General features: G+C 39.2%; 1 protein-coding gene across 1 annotated transcript in view; it reads right to left on the bottom strand.

Moving 5' to 3' along the window:
• KCNB2 (potassium voltage-gated channel subfamily B member 2) overlaps positions 1-25,772 on the bottom strand; it is a 178,195-nt gene that overhangs the window by 86,941 nt on the left and 65,482 nt on the right. The window lies entirely within an intron of this gene.

Here is a 25,772-nt window from a genome sequence, read left to right as displayed (position 1 = left end):
ACTATAGCATTGTCATGGTAAGCAGCAATATAAGTTTGGGGTTTATTCACAAAGTTGTTTTTAATAGGAAAACAAGGTATCTTCATAGTCTTCAGTACAAGTAGGTGAAAAAGATACAGAATCGGAAAGAAAAGGAGCATAGTTTTTCCCCAAAAGATGTGGTGAATTAGAAAGACTCATAAGCAAGAAAAAGAAAGACTGAATGAGAGAGATTACAAGAAAGTGAACACAAATGGTAGAGTAGATGCACAGGGTAGTGTGAGAGTACCTGGCTACCATGCCAGGTTGAACCTGAGAAGTTAAGAAAGTAGAAGCTCATTTTTGCCCTTGGAGACATAGATATAGGAGCATGGGAACATCTGCAGTGTCAGAACAGAAGGAAGCTATCACTGGTAGGACCCATCTATGTTTGGTATCCAAGGTTCACTGTTCATCAGTGGAAAGAGGAGGACCAAGATAATTAGAGGAATAGAGCATCTCTACTATGAGGAAAGGCTTAGAGATTTGGGATTGTTGAGCCCAGTACCAGAAGAAAGCCTATAAGAAAGATGTAGAGACTTTTTACAAGGGCATGTAGGGATAGGACAAGGTGGAATGGCTTTAAACTGAGGGTAGGTTTAGATATTAGGAAGAAATTCTTTACTGTGAGGGTGGTGAGGTACTGGAACAGATTGCCCATAGAAGTTGTGGATGCCAAGGCTGTCAAGGCCAGGTTGGATGGGGCTTTGAGCAATCTCGTCTAGTGGAAGGTATCCCTGCACATGGCAGGGGGGTTGGAAATAGATGATTTTTAAGGTCCCTTCCAACCCTAACCATCCTGTGACTTCCAGAAGTCATCAAGGTTTTTTTCCCTCTGGCATATCTAGCACTGGCATCCAAGACAGTTGTGCAGATGATCTGCATTTCACTGTGGACTTTCTTGGCCCTCTGTGTTCATCCCATGAAGCAACTCAAAAGGACAATCCACTTCAATGCAGGGGACAAGCACAAAGTGGAAAATATCATATGCATAGTCTGCAAGAAACTGTTTGGACCAGAGCATTAGATTACACTTCTGTCTCAAGCTGCTGCAAAGCTACATGCTCAAGTGCCAGGCTGAATCATTCACCTGAAATGAATTCTCAATCTGAGGCAATTTACCAACTCCCTAGTGGGGTGTTGGGTTTTCTCATCTTGTCCTTGTGCTATAAGAATGCCCTTGGTCACTACCAAGCAGTTTAGAAAGGAGAAAAAGGAGAAAACCACTTCTCACAGTGTTCATTTGACTGAAACCAGAATAAACCCTATTCTTCTCACCTCACAACCTTCCCGCTGTACCCAAGTCTAGGATAACAATAAAGTGAATAAAGAGTCTATGCTCTTCAGGGTAGATCACTATGGGAAAACAAACAAACAAAAAAGGAGTGAGGTTGGGAAATTTCAACTTGCTCACTTTCTTCCAGTATGACTTAAAAACAGCCTGAGTCTCTGGACTCTAAACCCATCCACTCACAGAAAAAACCCCTATGTACTTAATGACGTATACTAGTAATAATGCCTTTTACCTCTAAGTAGACTGGAAGAATAAAGTTTCTACCAATCTGCTGAGTGAACAGTCAGGCTGAAGCATCCTACGTGCTCTCTGTATACTTCAAGGCAAACAGAGCTCACTTTTAATTAAAGAACAACTGGGGCAAATAACTTATGAAGCTAGCTATTAGTAGTAAGTCAGGTTGCCCCAGAAACTGCACAAATTAGGTTGAAAAAACAGTTGGTTAATTAAACAGAAACTATACAACCTTAGGCGCAAAGTGTATTTTTGTCTGTTTGTGGATGCATAACACAAAAGAATCTCAGTTCTGATACGGCCTTCCATGCCACTGTGAGGTAACATTTACTACTACTATGAATTAACATTTTGCATTTATTTATTTATTTGGACTCACTTCAAAGCTTCCAATCTCTGTAATGGAAGCTGAGTGCTGGAATATCAACCAACAGGATGTTGTCATGCACAAAGTATATGGCCATTTGAATTGAAGGATCTCAAAATACTTAAAAGGTGTCCAATGGAAATCTTTATATGTTAAGTGCTTATCTGCAACAGCACATCTGTGAGATTTTTATCCTTGATTAAATGGATTTTTTAGTGCATCTATCATTGGTTAATTCAGAGAATAATGTAAGAGATTCTAAACATTATACTTATGTCTTGAACTTAAATCTTTCACCAAGAAATTCTTAAAAGGACCAAAAATGTGTCTTCTTATTTATTTAATCTGATTCCTATAACAGAAAAAAAAAAAAGGGTGGAAGCCCACTAGTGCCACTAGTGCCATTTGAAGAAAGCCTTTTGTGAACCTTGCTATTAAAATAGCCATGATAGTAGGAAGCAACTATAATTTGGCTATGAGTCACAGAGCTCTTCACAGGAAGATTCTTAGCAAAGACAAAGGCCCTGCTGTCCATTATAAACTCATGAACTTCCTTCAGATAAATGCAGCTTGTCCTTCAATGTTAAGCTACTTGTTGCAATCCACCAAGCAGCCTCCATTGTTCACCCTAATGAAAACACACTCTGGAACAGAGAAGCTGTCTAATTCATTACAGCAGGGACTAATTTTTTCAACCAACTGCTTTGTACTGAAAACTGTAAAAATCCCCAGTGCAAGCAGAAATAGATTTTTTTTTCTTTCCACACAAAATTAAACCCTTATTTGCGAATGGCAAAACCTCCTTTTTCTTTAAAAACATAAATAATAATGGTGTTCCTTTTGTGTGTATTTAGCAGAAAGGTAAATCTCAAAGAGCTTTCCTCTAGATCATCTTTAAAAAGAGTCTCTTTCTGGGTTTTATGCATCTACAGAGGCTTTGAACAAGAGGAAGCAATTTATTATGCTACGTTTATCTTCCTCCTGGCTCCTTTCAGTTAATATTTGTCTAATATTTGTTAATTGCTACTAAAGATGCTGTATCAGGTAATGCATTTAATTTACCTCCTGAGCCTGGAACTGCAGGATAAAAAAGTGTATCTATGTATATGACACTGTAGAGTAGCAACAGTAGCTTTGGGCTACAGATGCTAAAAATAACTTGCTCTGTGCCACAACTCAGGTATGAAAGTTAACCATTCATAAGAATTACAATTAAAAGCATCAGATGGAGTGGAAATACCCTCCTCCATCACTCTGACAATTCATTTTTTATAAGTCTGTGCAGTGGTGGAGTTTTTCTCTTGTTTGCCATTTGCTGTTTTATGAAAGGCACAGTATTCCTTTTGTTTTCTTTGCTCAGAACCTGGGTTTTTTAGAGTTTAAAGAGAAGAGGGCATAATTTTAAGTCCAGACAGACAACAAGGAAGAAAATAAAGACAATTTTTCTAGGACAAGCAATGTTAAGACAACTGTCATTTTTTTAATGACAATGAAAACAATAGTTTTAATAATAAATAAAATCCCTTTAGCATTAATAGGAAATGTGGCCTCCCACATAGATTTAATTAGTGTATTTTCCTTCGCATAGTCTCTAGGGGCAAGGTTGACCTATGCTTACCAAGGCATACCTCCTTGACAAGCAGTCCCACTGAAGTTGAAGAGATTGATCATGCAAGGAATTTCTCATCACCTGGGCCCCAGAATAAATGCTGCACAGTGACAGTCAGAGGAAGAGTTGAAACCTTGCCTGGCGACCTGCTGGGAAACTGGCTGTTAGGAAACCAAGTGAAGTCGGGGGCAGTGACTTGTATAACACCCTGGGATGGCCTGGGGATAGGGACAGGGGCTCTTTGCTTCAGCTTCCTTCATTCTCAAAAAGTAATTCCAAAAGGCATGTGGTTGATGCACTTGGAGCAGCCACTGATTGCAGCAGCTTTGGCTACTGACTTTCCAAGGAGATGTTGACAGAGTCTGGCCCTTTTCCTGCACACTGAGCAGCACAGCCACCCATATGTGAGTGCAGGTTGCTCTGGTTACATCACTGGCAGCGGTATCCCAGGGAACCTGCCAGCCAGGGACTGTGCTGGGGCTGGAGGCTCAGGCTCCTCTTTACCTGTTTTACCTGTGCTTTGGCCTTTCCCTGCTACTCACGAAGGAGAACAAGCACCTGGATAGAGGTGGCGGCTGTTGTTCTATTGTTTTCTTCCTCAGGGTAATCACTCCATAAAGGGGAATGGTTCTTCTCTGCTCCATGTTAAGCAGCAGCAGCACAGACAAAAGCTCAACCGTCCCATCAATACCTACCCATGATCTACATTGGGATTCAGAGTGGCAAAAAAAGCAATTTCTTTTCTTTGTTCCAGCTGGAATAAATCGAACATCTTTTTTCCCCCTTTATTTTATTCTGCTGAAGTAAAACAAAACAACTTTCTTAACAAAATGTTTTTCCATCACAACATTTCTTCAATCTGAAACAAAATGTTTTGTCCTGTGGTAGGCATACAATAAACAACAGGAAATGAAGGACTGGATACATCTCTACCACTGCTTCCTTCTTCCAGAATGGGCAGTGATAGGGACACTTCTGGGACCTGAACTCCAGGCTCCAGACCCAGGTCTGACTGCAGGTGTTCCAATCTGCACCATCTTGTAGTGGGCTAGTCACTGTGCCATTCCCTCACTCTTGACAGTGGATGTTTTAGTATTTGCAAAAATGTGTTTCAAATCTGTAAATATCAAGGAAACACGTAGTGGGATTTTTTTTTACCCTGATGGTTAAGGCATTCTATTGAGGCAAGAGAATTATAGTTTAAATCAATATAGGCAGCACTGAACACACCTCTCACATGTTTCGCTTGACAGCATTAACCACTGGACACTGAAAAAACATAAGGGACATTACTGTCCCTCTGTCAAGATAAGACTCCTACTCAACAGCCTAAACGTGTTTGAAGCTGAAAGTACTTGGCAACTTTGATCCAACTCCATGTAGATTTTGAGCTGTATAAAACCATGGTTTGGCAAATTTTCTATTTGTACTACTTGTAAATTTAAATCCTGTTTTGCTACACTGTTGTACAAGAACCATGATTTAAAAGGAGTCATTCAAAAATAAGCAGCATATTTATTCATATTTTTGTGAAAACTGAATGCATTTTGCATGTGAAAGGTTTCCTGTGTTAAATTCAGTCTCACAGTGCTGTTTTCCATACTAATCAGTACCCAGTATATTCAGCATATTCAGAATGATATATCCAGGATGATAGTGGCTTCGTACAACTACTAAATTATTCATGTGAAAACATATGCTGCACTAACACTGCCAAAGTGTTTATCAGGAATATGTCTGGGGGAGGGGTGGAGGGGAAAGAGAGAGAAGAATGGTCCACAAATTAAAAACAAGAGATCTTGTAACATTATCATTAATAATTGTTGCACAAGACATACTAGTACGCTAATGACAATTGCTGATTACACCAAAATAGGAGGTAATGTCCCTTAGGTAAGAATTAAAATATCACATGGAAAAGAACTGAGTGTTGTTAAAAAAAAAAAAAAAAAAAAAAAAAAAAAAAAAAAAAAAAAAAAAAAAAAAAAAAAAAAAAAAAAAAAAAAAAAAAAGCAGGGATTGGATCAAAGAGAATATGGCAAAGCTGAAGATTATGTACGCAGGTTGTCTATAGGGCAAAACAAAACAAGCGGCAGGTAGAAGAGCCTGTGATTTATACAGACAAGAAACAGACAGTGACACTAGCAATAAAGTGACACATCCAAGCTTGCATCCTAAACCAGAGAAAGCACCAAAACCACAGACCCATGCAGCTAGGATCTCAACACAGTGCCTTTTCTGATGATCCCACTGCTGTTACACGATAGACTCTCTTGCAGATGACATCACGCAGGCGTAAGTCTCCTGCCCGGGAACAGTTCTTAGGCATATCTTACATTACAACTTCCAATGGAAAAACACTGCCATGGTCACCCGTTTTTCATAGCTATCATGTAGTCAGGGAAAATGGCTAAGAGTATTTTGTGTTATTTCTAAACCCTCCAATCATCTTTTACAAGAACTTTTAAGGTCAGCAGAGAGCACCACGTGCAGCAAACAGATTTAGTGGGCAGATTAGGTAAGTGACCTCATAAAGGTAACAAAGCATGTTGCTCTTTCAATTAGCATCTTTTAAATCTCTGTTAACTAACACTGAAGTATTTGCTCTGACAAGAGAGTTTGCTGCAAGTGTTTCCATGGTAATTCTTGGCCTCTCAACTGTGGGGACAATGCCAGCTAACTCCAGCAGATAGAATGGGTTTAAGCTTACCTTCCCAGATAGCCTTCAGACTATTTTCTACCCAGACTGCACTACAGATGGGGTGAGGAAGAGGCTGCTCAGCACCCTCAGCAGGCTGCAAACCACAGGGTGTTCTGTGTTGCTAAGGCCAAAGGGTGCAAACATTCCTTCCCAATGGTAAATCTACCCCCCCTGACTGGATGCTGCTGAGATTAAAGACAGGAGATGCAGGATGGTCTTTCTCCCTGATTTTCCCAAACTTTGTCTGTAGCTGGAGCATAGCTCTCACTCAGTGCAGCAGCTGGCTGCCAGCTCCAGCTGTGGGCTTGCAGCTCGCTCTCTGCAGGCCTCCTGGGACCCAGAAAAACCTGTGCTCTTGGACTGCCTTCTGCTACAGACAGTAGGAAGACGTCAGGCCATGCGAGCAAAATCCTTTATTCTAATTACTGACTGCTAGTTGTTCTTGCAACAGAAACTCTTGTCCACTTTTCTAACCAGCTGAACTGCATTTACGAGTTTTGTTCCTTCAAATACCTCTATGGTGAAGCTATATACAAATAACATCTGGTTTGTACAGCTGATAATATTTTATACACATTTTATACTGCAAATGGCATACAGTCATGCTCTCACCTTTCCCAAGAAGGTTTTACATTTTTTCAGAATTTCTTTTGAACTCAGGTCATTTTTTGCAACCACTAATTAGGACCTGTGAGTTCTGCATTCTATTGTTTTTACATTCTTCTCAAGCTTATTTTGGCACGTGATTATTGCAGAAGGAAGAGGAAAACTGTGGCTCCAGTAAGATTAGAGGCTTGTGAAGTTCCTTGTTTACTGTCTCACTGTGCATCCACCATCTTCTGCTCTAAAGCAAGGGGTCATCTTTGCTCTAAGTAGATCTTCTGGCAGAGTAGCTTGACTATAGGTAACAACAGTACACTTACTAAGTCCACGTAGCATTAGAAGATGCTATCCTATAATTCAGAAAAATTACAAGTAATTTTCCAAATTACAAATTTGGGCCAACTGGGCTGCATCAAAAAAAATAGGACCAGAAGTTCAAAGGAGGTTATTCTTCCCCTCTACTTTGCTCTTGTGAGACCCCACCTGGAGTGCTGTGTACAGTTCTGGTGTCCCCAACAAAAGAAGGACATGGAACTTTTGGAGCAAGCACAAAGGAGAACCACAAAGCTGATAAGAGGACTGAAGCATCTCCCCTATGAAGACAGGCTGAGAAAGTTGGGGCTGTTTAGCCTGGAGAAGAGAAGGATGCGTGGAGACCTCATAGCAACATTCCAGTATCTGAAGGGGGCATACAGGGAAGCCTGAGAGGGACTCTTCATCAGGAACTGTAGTGACAGGACAAGGAGTAATGGGTATAAAATCAAAGAGGGGAAATATAGGTTAGATATTAGAAATAAATTATTTACTGTGAGGGTGGTGAGACACTGGAACAGGTTGCCCATGGAGGTTGTGGATGCCCCAACCCTGACAGTGTTGAAAGCCAGGTTGGATGGAGTTCTGAGTAAGGTGAGTTAATGGGAAGTTTGTCTGCCTGTGACAGGGGGATTGGGACTAGATGATCTTTAAGGTCCATTCCAACTCTTTAACATTCTATAATTCTACGATTCTATGAAACACATAAACAAAATGCCTATAAATATTATGCATGTAATAGTACCACAACAAATGCTGCATCTATTTTGCAAAGCATTATATATGCTATATACAACATTATACATCAGTAAGACATCTATATACATGTATAAAGATGTACAAACCTGTGAACTTCCATATAAAAAGGTTACAGAACAGGTTATGAGTGCAAAAATTCTTGTTTGCTTAATAATGAAGAAAGCAGACATGCCCTTTAATAACACTGAGGATGCAGAGTGGCACAGGAATAAGGATCCTCCTTAATAAGTCTGTAAATGTTAATGATATAAATTGTCTCTGCTGCACCATTGAGCGGTTTTATAGCTGCATGTCACTGTGACATACAACACCTCCAAATTTCTATCAGCATATTTCATACCGAACTCACTTATATGTCCATTGGTTTCTGGTGTGTAGTACTTGCTCTCTCTTTTTATTTTGTTATTTTGAACACAGTGAAAGAAACTCAGAACGAAAGGCCAGGGTCAAGTCATACAAATATTGAGTGTGCACTGCAGAGAGCATTTCTATTTTGCTGTCACAAGGCTGCTGCCAGTTAGCACAAAAGCACATTGAAGGATACTTATAACACCCAGCCCAAGCAAGCTTTACACACGTGATCTTAGAGCTCTCACAGGCAGTTCTGTGTGATGGGATGTTTCCTTTTTGTGGGGTTACTCGCACCCTCCATCTTTGGGTGGCATACTGAGAAGTGCCACACGGTAGAGGAAGAGTCAGGAAATCCCACCAGATCTCCCAAAGCAAAATCAGTCCTGACATATTTACCAACCTGAGCAGAGACACAGTGTTATCAAAGGGGAGGTGCTAATTGCTATGAGATTAATGAACCATCTCATGTGGCTACAACTGCAAAAGGAACAAGTAGTCCCCGCTTGGCTCCTCTGTCATTCCATAGGGATATCCAGTGCTAGTCCCAGGGGCATATGCCACTCACTGTGCCAGTCCCTGGGATAGGCATCCGGCGCCCTGGGACAACACTCAAGGGAGTACTGACCTTGCAGGGGACCACAAAGATGTTTAGGACTCTTGGGAAAAGGTGATGCAGGGAAGGTCAAAACACTGATGAAATCAAATGGTGTGGTTTCGAAAATCTTACCTTTCTTTAAGATCCTTCATTCTGATCCCTAGAATTCTATTGGGAGTGGATCAGCTGTGATTTAATTCTGACCTTCAGAGATAGTCTTGAATAATGTATTTATCTGAGATATAATCAAATATGGTTGCCAACAGAACTTCTAGAACTCCCTGCTTCCCTAACAACTTTCTTATGTTGCTGTTATTTGTTGTTGTTGGTTTGGTTTGGTTTGGTTTTTTGTTTGTTTCCATTCAGGTCATAAATAGACTAATTCTGTTTCTTTCTTGAAACAAAGCTATTTTTTCTGTTATTCTTCTCCAGACATGAGCCATCACTTACTAAATAAATATTGAGTCTTAAATTCTTATCTGAGACAAATCTCCTATAGGCTTCAGTATGAGATTTGTATAACTCCTATAGAATTTTTAATGTACTTGGAGAGTTAGTTTTTATCTCTGTTTTTAGCCCTCCTATTTAACTACTTATATAAAACAAAAATAAAACTTCCATTGAATGTTTGAAACCTCACCATCATGCCAGCATATCTGTCTATAAAATAGAGATGAAGCAATAGGAGGAAATAGGAAAATAAGTCAACATGCACTTGAAGGATGAGTATACCTAGAGAAAGGAATATGAGGAAAAGCAGCATCATTTTTCAGGAAGTTATGCACTAAGAAGAGTTATTACAGAAAAAATGAGTTGTTTCTGAGTTTTTTATTCATGGTTGGAAAGAAACAAGAATATTTTTGATGTTGAGATGTACCATCATTTCCTACCAGGACTGTTTTTACTAGTATGCTTTAAATACAAATAATTCTTGACCCCCATTTCAGAAATACTTTATTTTAGTTTTGCTTTGCTCTCCTTTGTGGTTCCAAGACAATAAAGAAATAGGTCAATGCATTTATTTAACTTATCATGTATGATATTCTCCATCAAAAAAGACAGACATCAAGAATAACCAAACCAAATTAATTAATCATTAGTCATTAATTAGTCATTAATCACATTTCTTTTAATCCTTTTATCTTGCCATTTATTTATTATCTTAGATTTTGCAGAATTTTACAACAAATATGTTTTTGCTTCTGCCTGGTAATTTCAGGTTGACAGAGTCTCTGCAGTGACTATGTTGTGTTTAACGGCAGTTGTATTTAATTAGAACATTCCTGTCAGCTGAGGAAGACAGGATAGAAATTACTGGGTAAAGTTTCCATATAATATCTCCCTGGTGGAGATAAGTGCTAATAACAATGAGAATCTCAATTCCCTGCCTTAATCCCTTCTTCCTAGGGTTGTTTGCCACTAAGAAGAAACTCAGGGGTAAAACAAACAACTGGTTCCCTGGGAAAACACTAGGAATGCATCAATCTGAGAATGTGCCAAAGGAAGCAGAGGATTAGGACTCTCTGCCAGCTACTGAGGGCTGCTGATGTGGCCAGCAGACTCTTGGGATGAGGGACTGTGCCATAGTGTCATCTGGGTGCAGAAAACAGTATTGCTGAAGATGCTAAACCTGTGTGTTTTGGGGGTTACAAATCAAAATCTAGCCCATGACCCCTCCGCATTACATTCAATTGCCTTAACCTTTTTGTTGCTGCATTATATTGCATTCCAAAACTGTATATTAACACTGGTTAAATTATTACTGGATCACATCTAGCACTGTACTGGAAAAATCATTAAGCTTGTACTACTCACAGCCTTATGAAATTGAAATTCATTTAACGTACATACACGTATAGTTGTGTGTATATACGCAAGTTTATATAGAAAAGTGATCTCTAACCATCCTGTTTAAAGAGATAAAAAGGTATATGTGTCAGTGTGCATGCAGTTGAACATATTTATGTGCTTGTATATAACACAGTATATACTGTGTTTACAAATACAAATGAAAGACATAACTATTTCAAAAAGTCAGTAGTTGCATCAAATTTGGGGTTTCACTCGTGATTTCTTTTGTAACTGTACAGTGAAGAATGGTCATAGCACTGACTGAAAAAAATCACATCTACTTTAAAGTTGTTTTAATTTGAGGAAGTATCAAACAGTGCTTTGGAGAGATGAGGATAGTGAGGGAAGGATGAATATGAATAAAACGGCTAGAATATAAGTAACAAGGAAGACTGATTAGAGGATAATATGAACAGGAAAAAAACCCCTCCCTTTCTCAGGAGATGTAGTATCTCTCTGAGGGATCTGTGGCTCACTGAATCCATGGTACAGAGAGAGACAGATAACTCCCTGAAAATGGAGAGAAGAGACAGTATGATGAATAAGGCTTTGACCAAAAAAAAAAAAAAAACAAAAACACACCTATCCCCCAAAATATCATAATCCTAAACAATTTCACATGCCAACATCATATGTGTCCTATTTGTCTTAGATTATTTGAGTTCTCATGAGGGATTTCATTCTTTTACGTTTCTGTTCAGATTCCCTGAAAGTTCAGTCAACGTGTGTTACCAGACATAACTTGGTTTAGAATGAGACATAAACACCTTAAAACTCTTCAAATAAGGGTGAAGAAAGCCCCCTACTTATGATGGAAGCAAAACCTATTTAGTTGTGGACTATTTCTAATATCAGATAGCAAAAAATTTAATATATGAGCACAAGAGACTTTTTTCCCCCCAAATCTGTAATTTCAGGGCTCTGTTTTGTCTTTGAACACAACACATGATTAATCCCAGTGTAGGATTTACAAAATCCGCTTTCAACCAACTCAAAAAAGAGGAAGTAAAATGTGGCTTGTGCTAAACTTAGCAGCTTTGGCAATTAATCAACTTTAATTCATTGATTCAGTCAAGTTAAATAGTTTGCTAGATAAGAATAGGAACTAGTCCTGCAATTCTGAATACTACTATGTATCCAGCTAAATGGGCTTTAGGATAAAGAAGCCAGTGTGATTTATTTGTAATCCCTTTAGTTGCTTTTTTATTTGTTCTTTCAGATTGCAAAGACTAAAGAATATGATACTTACCCAAACCCTTGGATTATTTCCATGCAGAAGATTTGACCTTAATGCTCTGTCTGCGTGTGTAATAAAATCAGATGGGTTCAAATGATCCTGGTACAGTGACGCATTCTTGATACTGTCTACTTATTTTAAGCATGCAATTCTGGCAACTTATGCCCACTCCTTCTCTGCCTGCACATGATGGGGCTCACGTTAACCTTTAAAAAGGGATGACATGATGGCAAGTCCTGGTTATCCTGGGAGCATGATTAGCAGGGGAATGAGTTTGTCAAGCTCCCTTTCACTACTCTCAGGGTGTCCCAGCTATGCTTTTATTTCAGCATCTGCCTCCAGATGTATTTCAATTAAAATTAAATGAGGAAGGAAACTTAGAATCCCACATATCATTCACCAAGGAAGAACCCAAATTTCAATATCCCACTGGGAACATTTTCCTGCCCAATGCAATCCCCAAATGACCCTTAGTCTGCTCAGACCCCAACCCACTGGCCTTATCTTTCTCATGCCATCATTATGACATTTAAGATCACTGAGCACTAAACTTCAGGAGGAGATTGCTGATGAGACCACACCAAGGAAATACACAGTCCCAATTGCTACAACTTTCCTTTCATCTATTTAGGGTGTGTGTAAGAGATGAACTGAGTACCTAGGGCTTTAAAATTAATGCCATGTAGAATGGAGTATGAGCTTTTAAAGGAGGAGAAGGAACTGAAACAGGTTATTCCAACAGAGTTGAAAAAATACCATTTTATTCTACATAACACTAAGGATGAGGATGTGCATGAAAATATTTTATGAATGTGTCTATGCACTGAGTGGGACATCTAATACAATATTTAACTTTAAAACCTAGTTTTAGCAGAAGTAAGCAAAGAACCTCAAGTCTGAAGCAATTTCAATCTTAGGAAAGACAAGCATCCTCTCCCCATGTCTGCTGTAGTGTCATATACTGAAAAAGCTATTCTACATTTTAGAGTACACTTCAGACTGTCTTTTAAACTACTTTACAAAGCATTTCAGAATCATTGCTCTTATTTCACTGAGAGCATGCAGGATCAGAAAATAAAATGGTTTGATGGAAGTCAGGTGGGCAGTGGTCCAGTTCTCATCCAAGCGCTTTGTTGTATCTTCCCTGCTTGCGAGATTATGATAATACTGATTATTATTACCTCCTGCTGCATTCTGCTGTCCTATAACTTAATGTGCAAAGACATACTGAAAATCAAAGGAAATGCTTAGGTTCACCTGGCCACAAGGCTGAGTATCAAGTGCTTCTGCCTAAGGATGAATTGAATGGCTATCTTGCAGTACACACAGACAGATCTAGCAGATTAACAGTTACGCAAACTTCCTTCTCATTTCAAAATACTCAGAACAAGTCCTGATGCAAGAACTAGTCAATATCAGGTGCATGATGAAGATGGTCAGCATGTTCTCAAACGCTGGAATAAAAATATCTGGCAGAAGTAATGGCTAACTTCGGGTCAGGTCTTCCACTGTCAATATGTCTGTGCAATTCTGCCCTGATCTCTGCAGAAACATATGAACTACAGGTCTTTTGTTCAAACTTGGATTCCTAATCCTTTTGTCTTCCCCTTCCTAATTACAAGAAGCTTTCAAGACCTAATTAGCTAGAACCAAGAAATAGTGCACTTTGAACTCCACTGCTGAAAAATTCAAAGTGAACTCCTAATGTTTCTATTCTTATACTTATTCACTATATTCTACTGGAGCGTGTGCATTTTTGAATTATGTGATTATACACACCAATCCTTCACATAGCTCTTCTTCCCACTTCTTGGGTTAAAATCTACATATGCTAATAAAGTGTTAATAATTAGGGACCTGGATCCTAATTATTCATACTAAAGCCATAAGGTTTCTTTTCAGATTTCATGCTTCAGATTAGCAATCCTTTTTTGCCAAACTCTTTCCAAGGTTATCTGATAAAAAGCTCCAGGCATCTTCTACATTAGTTCATTTCTCATGAAGCTTACTAGTAAATGCATCGTTTTAAACAATTCAGAAATTATCACTTCCTCTGTTGCAGGAGTTTGGTTGTTGCTTGTTTGTGGGTTGGTTTTTTTTTTCCCTTATGTTACCTAATTTTACTGGACAAGGACACAGGGATCAAAACTAGTCTCAGTAATTTTCCTCAGAAATTGTCTTTGTGTGTTCCAAAGGATTACAAGACAAATAATACAGCTCCCTTTCTTACAAGTACATACCCTGAGGAATCATTGCCTTGCTCTCTTCTGACCAAAAGTAACATAGAATCACAAAATCACAGAATGCTTTGGGTTGGAAGCAACCCTGAAGATCATCTAGTTCCAAGTCCTCTGCCGTGGGCAGGGACACCTTCCACTAGACCAGGTTGCTCAAAGCCACATCCAACCCAGCCTTGAACCCTTCCAGGAATGGGGCATTCACAACTTCTATGGGCAACCTGTTCCATTGCCTCACTACTCTCACAGCAGAGAAACATATACTGCTCTGTTTAATCACGTGGAGATAGATTAGGATTTGGGCACAGTAGCTTGCTCAGGCTCCTTTTGGGATAGATTTCTCAGCTGACACTTTTCTGAAGCAAATTTTTGGGTTTGATGGAAGTACTGCTAAAACCTGGAAAAAGCTTCATTTTTCATTAAATTTATAAGAAAATATGTTACACGTTGTTGGAAGGTGATGGTCATGCTAGTCCTCTAACTACCTCTTGCTGTACTGTGTAGAGTTCCAGTAGGTTGAGCAACAAGAACCAGTGAGGCTGCTGGTGGGACATACTGGCTACCAAAGCCAACCAACACCACCATCCTCACCTGCCCACTCTCTTGCTCCCAGGGCTCAGTCCTGCATTGCTGCAGGGAGACCAGAGAGGAACTTCCAGTTCATAGGGCGTTTAGTCCCCTCTGGGTAATGCTTGTGATATCCTGCTCTAAGAGTTGGTGTTTCACTACACAAATCTAAGCTAGATAACTGATTAAAAAATTTGGGACATATAATACAAAAAGTTACTGAATATTACCCAACCCCCAGGCCCAGAAAAAGGAGGCAGCTACTTCTTAATAGAGCAGAGCAAACTTTTTGCTATCTGAAGAGATCAGAGCCTCCTGTAAGAAAAAAAGTGTTTCCTGGATATCATGAAATATCTTACCAAAACAAATCAGAGCACTACTAGGAACTCTGGAAATGTACCCCAAAACATTGAATAACCAATGAGTTCATTTACTAAAACTTCAGACTGGTGTAGCATTTAACATATGCAATCTGTGAAAAGGACAGAGACCTATAAATTCTCTTTCACTCAAGGCAACCTTCATGGCCCATGGATACTGCCATCTAAGAAATGCAGTTATCTAATATATACTACTAATGTTACTTACAACATTCTTCTTCTAAATATTCAAAGAAACAAGGTCATCCCAGATACTCCAGTATGTTAGTATTCAAACATCCTAAATCAAGTAAGTCTGTTCTATAAATTCTTTATCTTCTCAGGATTGCATCAGAGAATAAAACAGTCCACTGTATCTTATGAAATCTTTTATAATTCAACAATAACCAGTCTTCTTAAAAATTCTCCTAAAAGATCTACATCAAATTCAAAAGGTGAAATTGTCCTAGAACAGAACTTCAGGCTATAAAAATAAATCTACAATATAATTATTTTGGGGAACAACTGGCAATTAGAAAATACTAAATTCAAGGACAGTCAGACACTTTATGACTTTGCTAAAAGTCAAAGGTATGATTTACTTTTTCTGTTTGATTAGGTCATCAGATAAATAGCATAATTAGGAATAATAATGAAAACCATGACGTTCAGTAGAGAACTTTCAGCCAACTTTCTCTCACAAAGAGGAAATGTATGTGCCTTTCAGCAACCCATAAGATAAAATATGTTTCAGGTGCCACACGCTATCTTACCTCTTTGGATCCCATCATAGAATCTGTCACCTCTAAAAACATTTTTACACCAATTGCTTCTTTGCATCCGTCTTATTCACATTTTCTGTTTGTAAATTTGCATTTTGGACATAATTTTTTTGTCAGACATGACAGGGTCATAAAATCAATTACAGTGAGCTGTGCAAAATTAACAGATGAAATGGTGTGTTAGGTTTGTTTTCACCACCATGATCATTAAGTACAAGGCTGGCTCATTATGGGAAGACAATGTTTAATCATCCTCCAAATCCTGCAGATGGATTTACGTCTGTGCATATCTCCTTCTGTGATGCTCAATAGCCAGGCACAGTCTGTTCCAACCGTCTGTAAACAGCACCCAGTTCATTAGGCTGCTCTGGCTTAGCAAAGCGTTTCAACGTGTGTGTGTCTTCTTAGTTTCAGAGGAGTTTAAGCCCATGCTTTAAGTTAATAAACCTACACTAAGACCAAATGGTAACAGAAATTGGCCCTGTGCATGAGCATTGATGCTTTTGCGGGCTGGAGTTCACCACGAGTTGTGAGGGTTAATACCAAAATGCAGCACTCTGACAACTTCATCTTGATTAGCCAGTGCTGCTACTGCAAACGAAAGAGTGGGAACAACAAAAAATGGAAAAATCCCCAGAGATCAAAAGGCAAAAACAAATGGTGAATAACCATTTTCTTTACAAGATTAGAAGACAGTCTAAGAAGAATTAAAAATATACATCAGCCTATGCTTACCATTTCCTTGTCACATTCCTGGCAACAACTTGAGGTTAAATTACGCTTAAGGGAATCTTATTTTAGTCTAATTTCTCAGCTTAATTATTTCCCTCCCAAAGGGATGGCACATGGGGGAGGCGCTGCAGTGCTTTGAGGTTCTTTCCTCAAATGAGATAAATGAGCAATGACACCCAGGATTTTGCCAGTGGAACTCAGTTTCAGCCTTGCCCTTCAGCTTGTTGGCTGAAGAAACTGAAAACCATCGCTTGGCTTCTCACAAAGAGAAGCCTAAGTGATACTAAACCTAGCACTGAAGCTAGTTTTTGAAGTTTCTGCTTAAAGGTAGCAGATTTTAACAGTGACTTTAGGGCAACATACAACATATATTTAGGACAAAAATGGTTGGCTAGTATAATTCTACTGTTGCTATTAGAGGTATAAAGAGCATGGGGTTAGTTTTCTTCGTTTGACTAAATTATTTTTAAAAGACTTTTCTTTGAAGAATTTAGAAAGGGTATCAAGGTTAGGAAGTTTGTTCTCGCTCTACCATTGTGTGGTTGACGTTGATCAAATCTGTTGTGTGGCCGTGAAGATGGGCAGAGCAGCTGCTTAATGTCATGGCAGAAAGAGGACATCTGGTATATGGATGCCACTGCCTAGGAAGAAGTAACCAGAAAACACAGGCTGCCTAGACAATAGAAAGCAAACCACAACAATGAGGCAAGAAACACAGGTTCAGTTCCAATCCTCAATGGGCCTCTTCAGGACAGCGGGCTTCTCAGGTTAGGGAAGTCAAGGTAGTGGTCGTATGATATTTGGTCCATGCATCAATCGAGTGTTTGCTCAAATGCTTTATAGTGGCATAGCCATTTACTGAAAGGCAATGCTTTCTTATGAAAACATTAAGACAGGCCACTCTGAACATTCATAAAGATGATAAAAGATGAGGTAATAACAGTGCATGAGAACAGGAAAAAATCAAATAGAGAAATATAGTGACTAAAGGTAGATGACCTCCTTCCAAGAACTCAAATATACCCAATCCAGGATTCACTGTGAAGAACAATGACTCAGTTGAAATACTGCAAGGCCCTTTACGGGGTATAAACCAAGAAATAAAAACTGATCCATCTTTATACTTAGAGGTTGTTTCTGAAACTGGGCTACAGCATTGCTGGAGCTCACTGGAAACCAAGAATATAGAACAAGCTGTCAAAGCTGTCACTGGTGGCATTAAACAAAACAAATATGGGCAGGTGCAGATAAATGATTAAAACCTTTTCCTAAATGAAAAATGTAAGCAACCCATTCAACAGAGTAGAGCAAATAAATGCTATACTACTGCTTATACAATCCAAGGATGGATATGGAACATCCAAAATGTAAACACTGAAATCCTGTGCCAATGATGGTAAGATAATCCAGTTGACTCTGAAACTGGTACTGTTAATGAGACTTCTTACTTTTTAACCTTGCATAAACGCAGTAACAGAGCTTTGATGCAAAGCACCTTATTCCTTAAGCTAGTAATATAAAGAAACCAGGTCATTAGTCTTCATTTTCTCAGACAATTTATAATATAACCTACCATATATTATAAATGGAAATTTTAATCACATTATTTTTTAATATTTTAACACAAAGTAACATGCTTTGGTGGCTTCTTCTACAAGGATAAAATTAAAAGAAATTACTCAAACTTTCTCCAGTTGAGCAATCCTCTCACAGCTTTCTGTCTCATCTCTTTTCCTATAAGTCCCTTTAGAAAGGGACTTAGATACAGTTAAATCAGGATATAAAACTTATCAAGGCTCACAACTCTGCTTATTCTGCATTTAAGAGACCTACAGATTCATATTCATGCTCTAAACACAAATCAGACAATACATAAATAATGATGCATTATTTTATTATTATTTAAAAATAATAGAAACAACAAGAAATATTGCCTGAGTCAGAACTCCACAGTTTGATTCCAAGACTGGAGTTTACTCTCTGATGGGAATAGAAACAGTAATGATGGGATGGTATGGGCCAGAATATGAGAGGTACCCATTTCATATTGATAAGCCCATTTTTTTTCCCAGGAGAGTGTTGCAGTACAAGAAGTGATTTGATGCAGGAAAGCCGTGGGCATATGTAAGTATACCTGTGCCAAAGGTTCATTCTTGTGGATGTGCAGAAGAAGTATGACTGCAAGTTCACCATCTTCCACTTCATCTCCTTCACTTCCCAGGGAAAATATGGTCTTTTAAATAGACTTGAAAGCAGGGTTTTTTCATGCTGAGCTCAAATTCACAATAGTCAGAGACCAGTTAATAACGTGGGCATCTGAGAGAAAAGTCTTGTTATTCAGCTACAAATAAAAGTAAGGGATGGGTAACTTTTGTTTGTGAGTAAATAGTGAGAAAGATTACTGGCCACAGGCCAAACTAGTAGCTGGAGAGAGGATTAATGTGATGTTTTCCAGCAAGATGGGTATTTTCCCCAAGCTCTAGAAAAGCAACACTAAGAGTAACTATGATTTCTAACAATTTCTAACAATGCTACGAGAAGGTTTCAGAGCCAAAAGTCCATTTCATCTGTTCTAGAGTGTGCTGAAGGAGCTCACGTTGCTTCCCGACATAGCAATGTCTACTGTTTTGCACAACAAGCACCATCTTATCAGACAGGGATAATAACTGCAGTTATTTCTGAACAACCACCATATTTGATCATGGGATTTGGAGGCGTACCTAGTGTTGTATCAAGGCAGGAGACCGCTGCCAGCTCTATGACTACTCCAGCTGGCAGCAACACTGCTCAGGGGTGGCAGAGGCAGAACTTGCTGTACTTCATGCACTGACGTGCTGCATGGTTTTACATACAAACCCAAGTGTTAGGGGCTGCTAAGGACTTAGAGGGTGATAGTCAGAGGTCAGATGAAGCTCCACAAGCGTGTGCTAAAGCCAGGTTATGTTTGAGGACATGGTTCAGCAACATTAGGTATGAAAGCCAACTGAAGGTCAGTCCTAAAATATTGAAAACTCACGCAGAATCTCTTAATCGATGTTTCATAAGGTTAAATTTCAGGAAACTGTCAAGACTAAAAAGCAATTGCATAGCCTGATTGAAACAGAAATCAAGTGATCACTACTTCACTGCTGTCTGATTTATACAAGCCAATGTCACATTCGAGTCTCAGAGGGGCTTACAACAGAGACAAACAACAGCTCTCTTCAGATGGCTTGTTCAATGCCTTCCTGAAGGAAGAGGCAGGTCAAGTTTGAAACTGTTCTAAATATAACAATACAGAAAAAGGCAAAAAAGTGAGGGGAGGAAGAACATTATGATGGTCTGCTTCCTATTACACTTCTTTTCCAGTGCTGTTATCAATGTTAAATCTCCAACAGCATCCAATGATATTCCTCAGAAGAAACCCTCCTGCACTCAGTGGCTCTAGGACTGTCATGACAACCTGTCACCAAAACGCTGTGGCACTTCTGTAAGGAAAATCTGTAAGGCAAGGTTTCCTTTCAACCAGCCCTCATGGTTCAACTTTCCTACGCTGTTCTGTATTGTCACCAGAGATGCTGGGATCTGAATCCCTGCACTCATCCAATTTGAAACAGGCATTGATAATAATTTCTGCCAAGGGTTCCGAACCCTTTCCTACCTATATTTAGCCTCTTCATTGTAATGTTTTGATAGACTATATGACCTTTAGGCAGCTAAAATAGTCATGATTCTTCCAACTTGGATGAATGACCCTTATTTACCCTGATGAGCAATGCAGCAGGGCAGCTTCCTCCGCGTACCTTTTTCTGCCTCATATGTGACTGATGCTGTCAGGCAGAGCAATGTTCCTCATGTACTTCACGTAAAATTAAAGGGCTTTTACAGAGGATTTCAGCTAACCTCCCACACTAAGCTGAAAATTCTGAAATAAGCTCAACTTCTAAAAATCAAGAGGAATCCAGATAGGGAGTTCGTTAAATAAGCACAGTCTGAATTTGAGATGGGTTGAGGTGGGCTTTTTTTTTTTAATGATAAACAATTTCTATTGCCTACTGTCACAATAACAGATTGGGTTCTTCTGCAAGGAGCTAGATAACTAGATGCTTTAGGAGTCAACTGATTATTTGTGCATATTGCATTTTGCAATTCTTTATGTTTATGAGTTATTAGCCTGGTACTTGGAGAAATTTGTCATTGTCTTCTAGAAAAACAATAGATGCTACATGTAATATCACATTATGCTAACAATCCCAGACTAACTACTTTTCAAGAACAATTTTCTTCTCCAAAACATTAAATGAATTTTATAAATGTGGCCGTTTTCTCCCTAAAAGATCCCACTGAAAAAAAGTACATTCTAAGTCTTCCAAAGCTTAACACCAGCATTATTCCACCAGAGCCCTGTAATGACTTAACAATATTTAATAATTTCCTGCTGCTTCTGCCTTGTCTGTAGCACAGTAAAACAAAAAAACTGCTTCCATTCAGGAAGTCTCTTTCATTTGTTTTGAAGCAAATGATTTAAAAATTAATAAAGATGGAGGATTAAAAGTGCAGGAAGAAGATAATCAGGAACAGATTTTTATCTTTTTATTTATAGGAGTGAGTCCATCGGCATTAAAGTAACTAATGCAGGCAGAGCAGTTGTTAGAGCAGGATCTGGACACCAGTGTTCATCCAGCAATCTCTGTCTCCATTAGAGTTTCTTCAAATTTTGCCTTCCAACATATCTAAGAGGTGACTTTGGCGTACTGAGGCTGAAAGTTAATAAATGAAAACAGGTACAGAAATTAATTTGTCGCATTTGAAATGCTTATTTGCAACAAAGATCCAACTACCAAAACTGCAGCTGATTCTGAGGATCTCTCTTTTTCCTTTTGAGCTCTAATATTGTCTAACATGGCTTCAAACTTTCCTGAAATCTCCATCCCTATCTGTGTGAATGACTTACTCTAGGACATTTGCCTCAGATGCTACCACTTCAGCTCTCATGACCTGGAGCTTGTGTTATGTCCAACAAATGTCCAACCAAGTGTCATTTGGTTGAAGTCAATACACTAATAAGGAGTCAGGAGATGGGAAGCAGGCCCTTTTAAATACAGAATATAGCTCAAGAACTGGCTTGCATCTAGTCTAACTCTTACTTCTTCAAACTGATCTTTTCCATCCTAATATAAAGCCTTTCTGTTCAGAGCTCCCAGGGGTTTAGTTAAAGAATGAAAAGACCCTTCCAAAATCAGAAATTAAATTCTAAAAGTCCAACTGTCAAAGTCTTGACTGAACACCCCTCACACATAATGTATACCTGTGTACATATTTGGTACACTGTCTCCTTAGAGAAGCAGGAGATCATTTTGAGACTTCTTTTAAAAGAGGACTGCCAACACCTTCCCATGTTTACTGAAATGTTTGCAGGCTTTCCAGTGTGGGTGGCTGCTCAATTGTGCTAGCTAGCAAGTATTTTACAGAACTTGGCACCACTGCTACTAACATGCAGTGGTATGGAAGAAAACCCAGTTAAATGTAATTCAGAAGCACTGTAAATAATGTACCACCTTGTTTGCAAACAAACCTCAGCAGGTAGAAAGTTTGGGCTGGAGAAGTCATTCTGGGAAATTGGTCACTAGTGAGAACACCTGGAGAGAAACAATGTGTGTTTCTGAAGGTTTCGTCTCTGTGAATGGGGCCTTTTTCAGCTTGCAACTTCTCTCCAGTTCACCAGAATGAAACGTTTTTCCTTCAGCTGTCATCTGTGCTCTCTTCACTTTCCTTGGTTGTTTTTTTTTCGCACTTTCCTCCAGTTCCAACCTTTTTGCCCTCCTTTTCCCACAGCAAGGCTACTCAGCCACCCTGCCACCAGCTGCTCCCTCAGAGCTTTTTTACTTGTTGTGACTCTTGTGAGACTCTGAGCTGGACTTCATCTCACTTGGTCTCTGCTGAAAGGCAAGGGTTTGGCCTGAACTACTCATCCACACACACTCTGTAAGCAATGGGAAGACAGGCATTCCCAGAGCATGGGAGAGCCCGTCCTAAGAGAGACAGATCTATCCCAGCTCTCTAATTAAACGCAAATCCCATCTGCAGCCATTATGGTTCTACCACCTCCTAGCCCACTGCTGCAAATAAACCAAAACCAGCACTGAGGGATATTCCCCTGGGACCACTCTATCTAGCCACTGATTTTCATAAACTTCCAGGGACTCATATTTCCTTGGCAAATTTGTTCAGAATTTCTTTGTAGTGAGAGTGAAGATAACGGGACTGATGGAGAAAAGAATGCAGAAAAGGCAGATAAGCAATGTGAATGCCTTTAGGCAATCCAGACAGGATGCATTTCATTAAATTTTTCTAAGCTACTCCTTACTTAGCTCTACATTCATTGATATTTCTTCATCCATACATATAAATCTATACTTTATATCTTCATCATCTCATATCTCAGCACTGCAAGCATTTCTTTGCCTTTTTGACCTCGCAAGTCTCCTCTTTTCTGGTAGACATCACAAGCTCTACTGCAAAGAAATGGTTTTCTTAACACTTCAAGTATGATTAATCTGCTCTTAACAGATATTCTCTCACTCCCCCTTCGCCAAAACATGAAACATAATCTACTTGAAGTCTTCCCCATCTACTTCTAATTCTTTCACATATATGCTTCAAATTTGGATGCATGTAGAGCCAACGACACCTAACGCATTCAGTCTGCTTTCAAAGGGGCACCTTCATCCCACGTCTTTACATTTAATCTTCTAATCCTTCCCATTACACTCAGTTCTGTGGAGGTTGAAATTTCCCACACCCTTAGCCAGTGGTCTTACTGCATCCAGTTTTGGGTGCCAGGTGGGAGCAATGCAAATGATCAGGTGTGTAGAAAAAATGACCTATGAGGAAATGTGTATTAGCTGTTCCACCTGAGAGAAGGGGGGGGGGAGGGAACCAGGATGCAATTTAGGTCAGATTAGTGAAAAAAGACGGCTACAAACAGCTATCTACATCTACTGCAGAAATGACAAGATGTAACAGACTTAAATTTCAGCAAGGAACATGCAGGAAAATCGGAACAGATTGCCTGGGATGGTTGGGAAGATGCCATCATTGAAGGTGCCTAAGGAAAAATCAGAAGTTTGTCAGAAGCAATGCAGGTGTATTTGATTCTGTGCCCAGAGGATTTGCTAAGCACTCACTTCATGTCTATTCTACTTTATTACTCCATGACTCAGAGATAAACATCTGTTGAGTGTCTTCGCTGTGCTTCTTCAAATATCTCTATACACACCTCATTCATCATAATCCAGGAGAAAAAAGGACCAGTGCTTATCATAATTTGTGCTCTCTTCTTCTACCTATTCAGGCATATTAACTCCTATCATTTGGACCACCTTTCTCTTATCAGCTCACTGACTGTACCAACCACATTAATAAACATTAAGTCCCCAGACCTGCACTGTACAGTATAAATGGCATTCAAGAAAGACAGCCATGAGTGGGATGTTAGTTCACCTTGAAGCCAGACACATACTCTTCCCAAAGCACGACAGATATTATGCGGAAGAAGCAAGTCAATTCCAAACCACTCCATTCCAAACCACTCCCAAAATGCACTCAGAAGTGCTTGCTGTCCTGCAGGCAAGCCTGGCTTATGGCAGAAAAGGTGTTCTTAGTATTTTTCTTTCTCATAGTCTGTTAACTTCTCATTAGAGAAAAGAAAATTTCATTATCTACCATGATACCTAAGTTCAAATTTTGTTACTGGGCTATTTGTTCTGAGACATTCAAGTGGAATATAGGTAAAAGTAATTAATTTTTTTCTCTATTTTTAAGGATTTTTTTCTTTGAAAATGCAGTAGTAATAGCACTGCTGTAGCAGTGAAGGACTACTGTATCCTCAGGCATGTCCACTTTTTCCAGCTACCGTCATCTGGTTCAATGCAAGACATTACATCTCCCTAGAACTTCTGCCTGGTTTTAATTTTTTTTTTTTTTTTATTTTTCAAGCATATGACCAAAACACTGCACCAAAAATGGAGGTAAGAAGAAAAATGCTATAACTCCCTGAAAGCTTTTTACCACTCAGAAGGACACAGGGTTTTTTGAGACATCTTTCATATTGGTATAGACAAAACAAACTGAGACACTCACAAATTGTGATCTTATCTGACATTTCTTACAACACTAAAAGCACCAGAACTCCTACGTTGGGCTTTGGGAACAACTGAGGCTTTATTGCTTGGCAAAGCTCTGCTGAAGGCTGCCTGGTAAGATACAATAAACTAAATCAACCCTTGATTACCACGAATGTCAGAGGATGTCACACAACCTTTCATGCTGCAGTGGAGTCCTGTAGACACCAATCTGCTCACTGGTAGTGGGGATGTGGTAAGGAGTCTCAGGCACTGCCTTTCTCCAACAGAAGATCTCTAATCACAGCCCCAGTATGGGAGTTATCCTGATCTTCCCCCTCATGGGACTCAGCCAAATCCATCACTTGTCTCATCTAATCTTTGCCTATTACTAATATCCAGCCTTCTGGCGTTACTAGTGTTTGTTCTATCCCATTCCTCTTTTTGTAACAGTGAGATGATCTGGAAGAAGGTGGCTTGATCTGCCAATCAGCAGTGCTTACTGTGATGAAATGTGGTTTATCTCCTCTCAATATTAGTCCATGTTATTAACCAGAGAGTTTTCCTTTGTTGTCTTTTTTTTTTTTTCATGTCTGTCCCTCATCTCTGACACAGCACCTTGAATAAGTGAAAACTATAAATTCCTAAAGTGATATTTTTGTAGGGTAGATAAAATCATCAGATTCATCTTTGTGAAAACTAGAGAGACCAGGAAAAGAGCTGTTCTGGCACTAATGCACCCGATACATGAAACCTGGCTACACAAAACAAGGTTTGTGCAGACATGGATAATGCCATCCTTAGTGGACATTAGCAATGGAATACCTCCCATAATTCTTTGTTGTGGTTTATGAACGCATGCGTATTTGTGCTTAAGAGAAGGAGTTTTGTCACTCATTTTGCTTCTTAAAAGCTTAAGTATGTCATTAACGTGGGCTATGTGGGAATTCAAAAAAGAGAAATGGGCACCTGAATGAAAGTTGCCATAGAGTAATTTTGGTCCTGAGCTGCAGCATATCCATGCAAAATCAGACACCTGGCCACATATGAGCACTGCTTCTT

This window comes from Empidonax traillii, unplaced genomic scaffold (assembly GCF_003031625.1).
Source record: "Empidonax traillii isolate 1590-97213 ecotype Southwest subspecies unplaced genomic scaffold, ASM303162v1 scaffold823:size356304, whole genome shotgun sequence".
Taxonomy (NCBI): Eukaryota; Metazoa; Chordata; class Aves; order Passeriformes; family Tyrannidae; genus Empidonax; species Empidonax traillii.
This window is presented reverse-complemented; position numbering and strand designations above follow the sequence as displayed.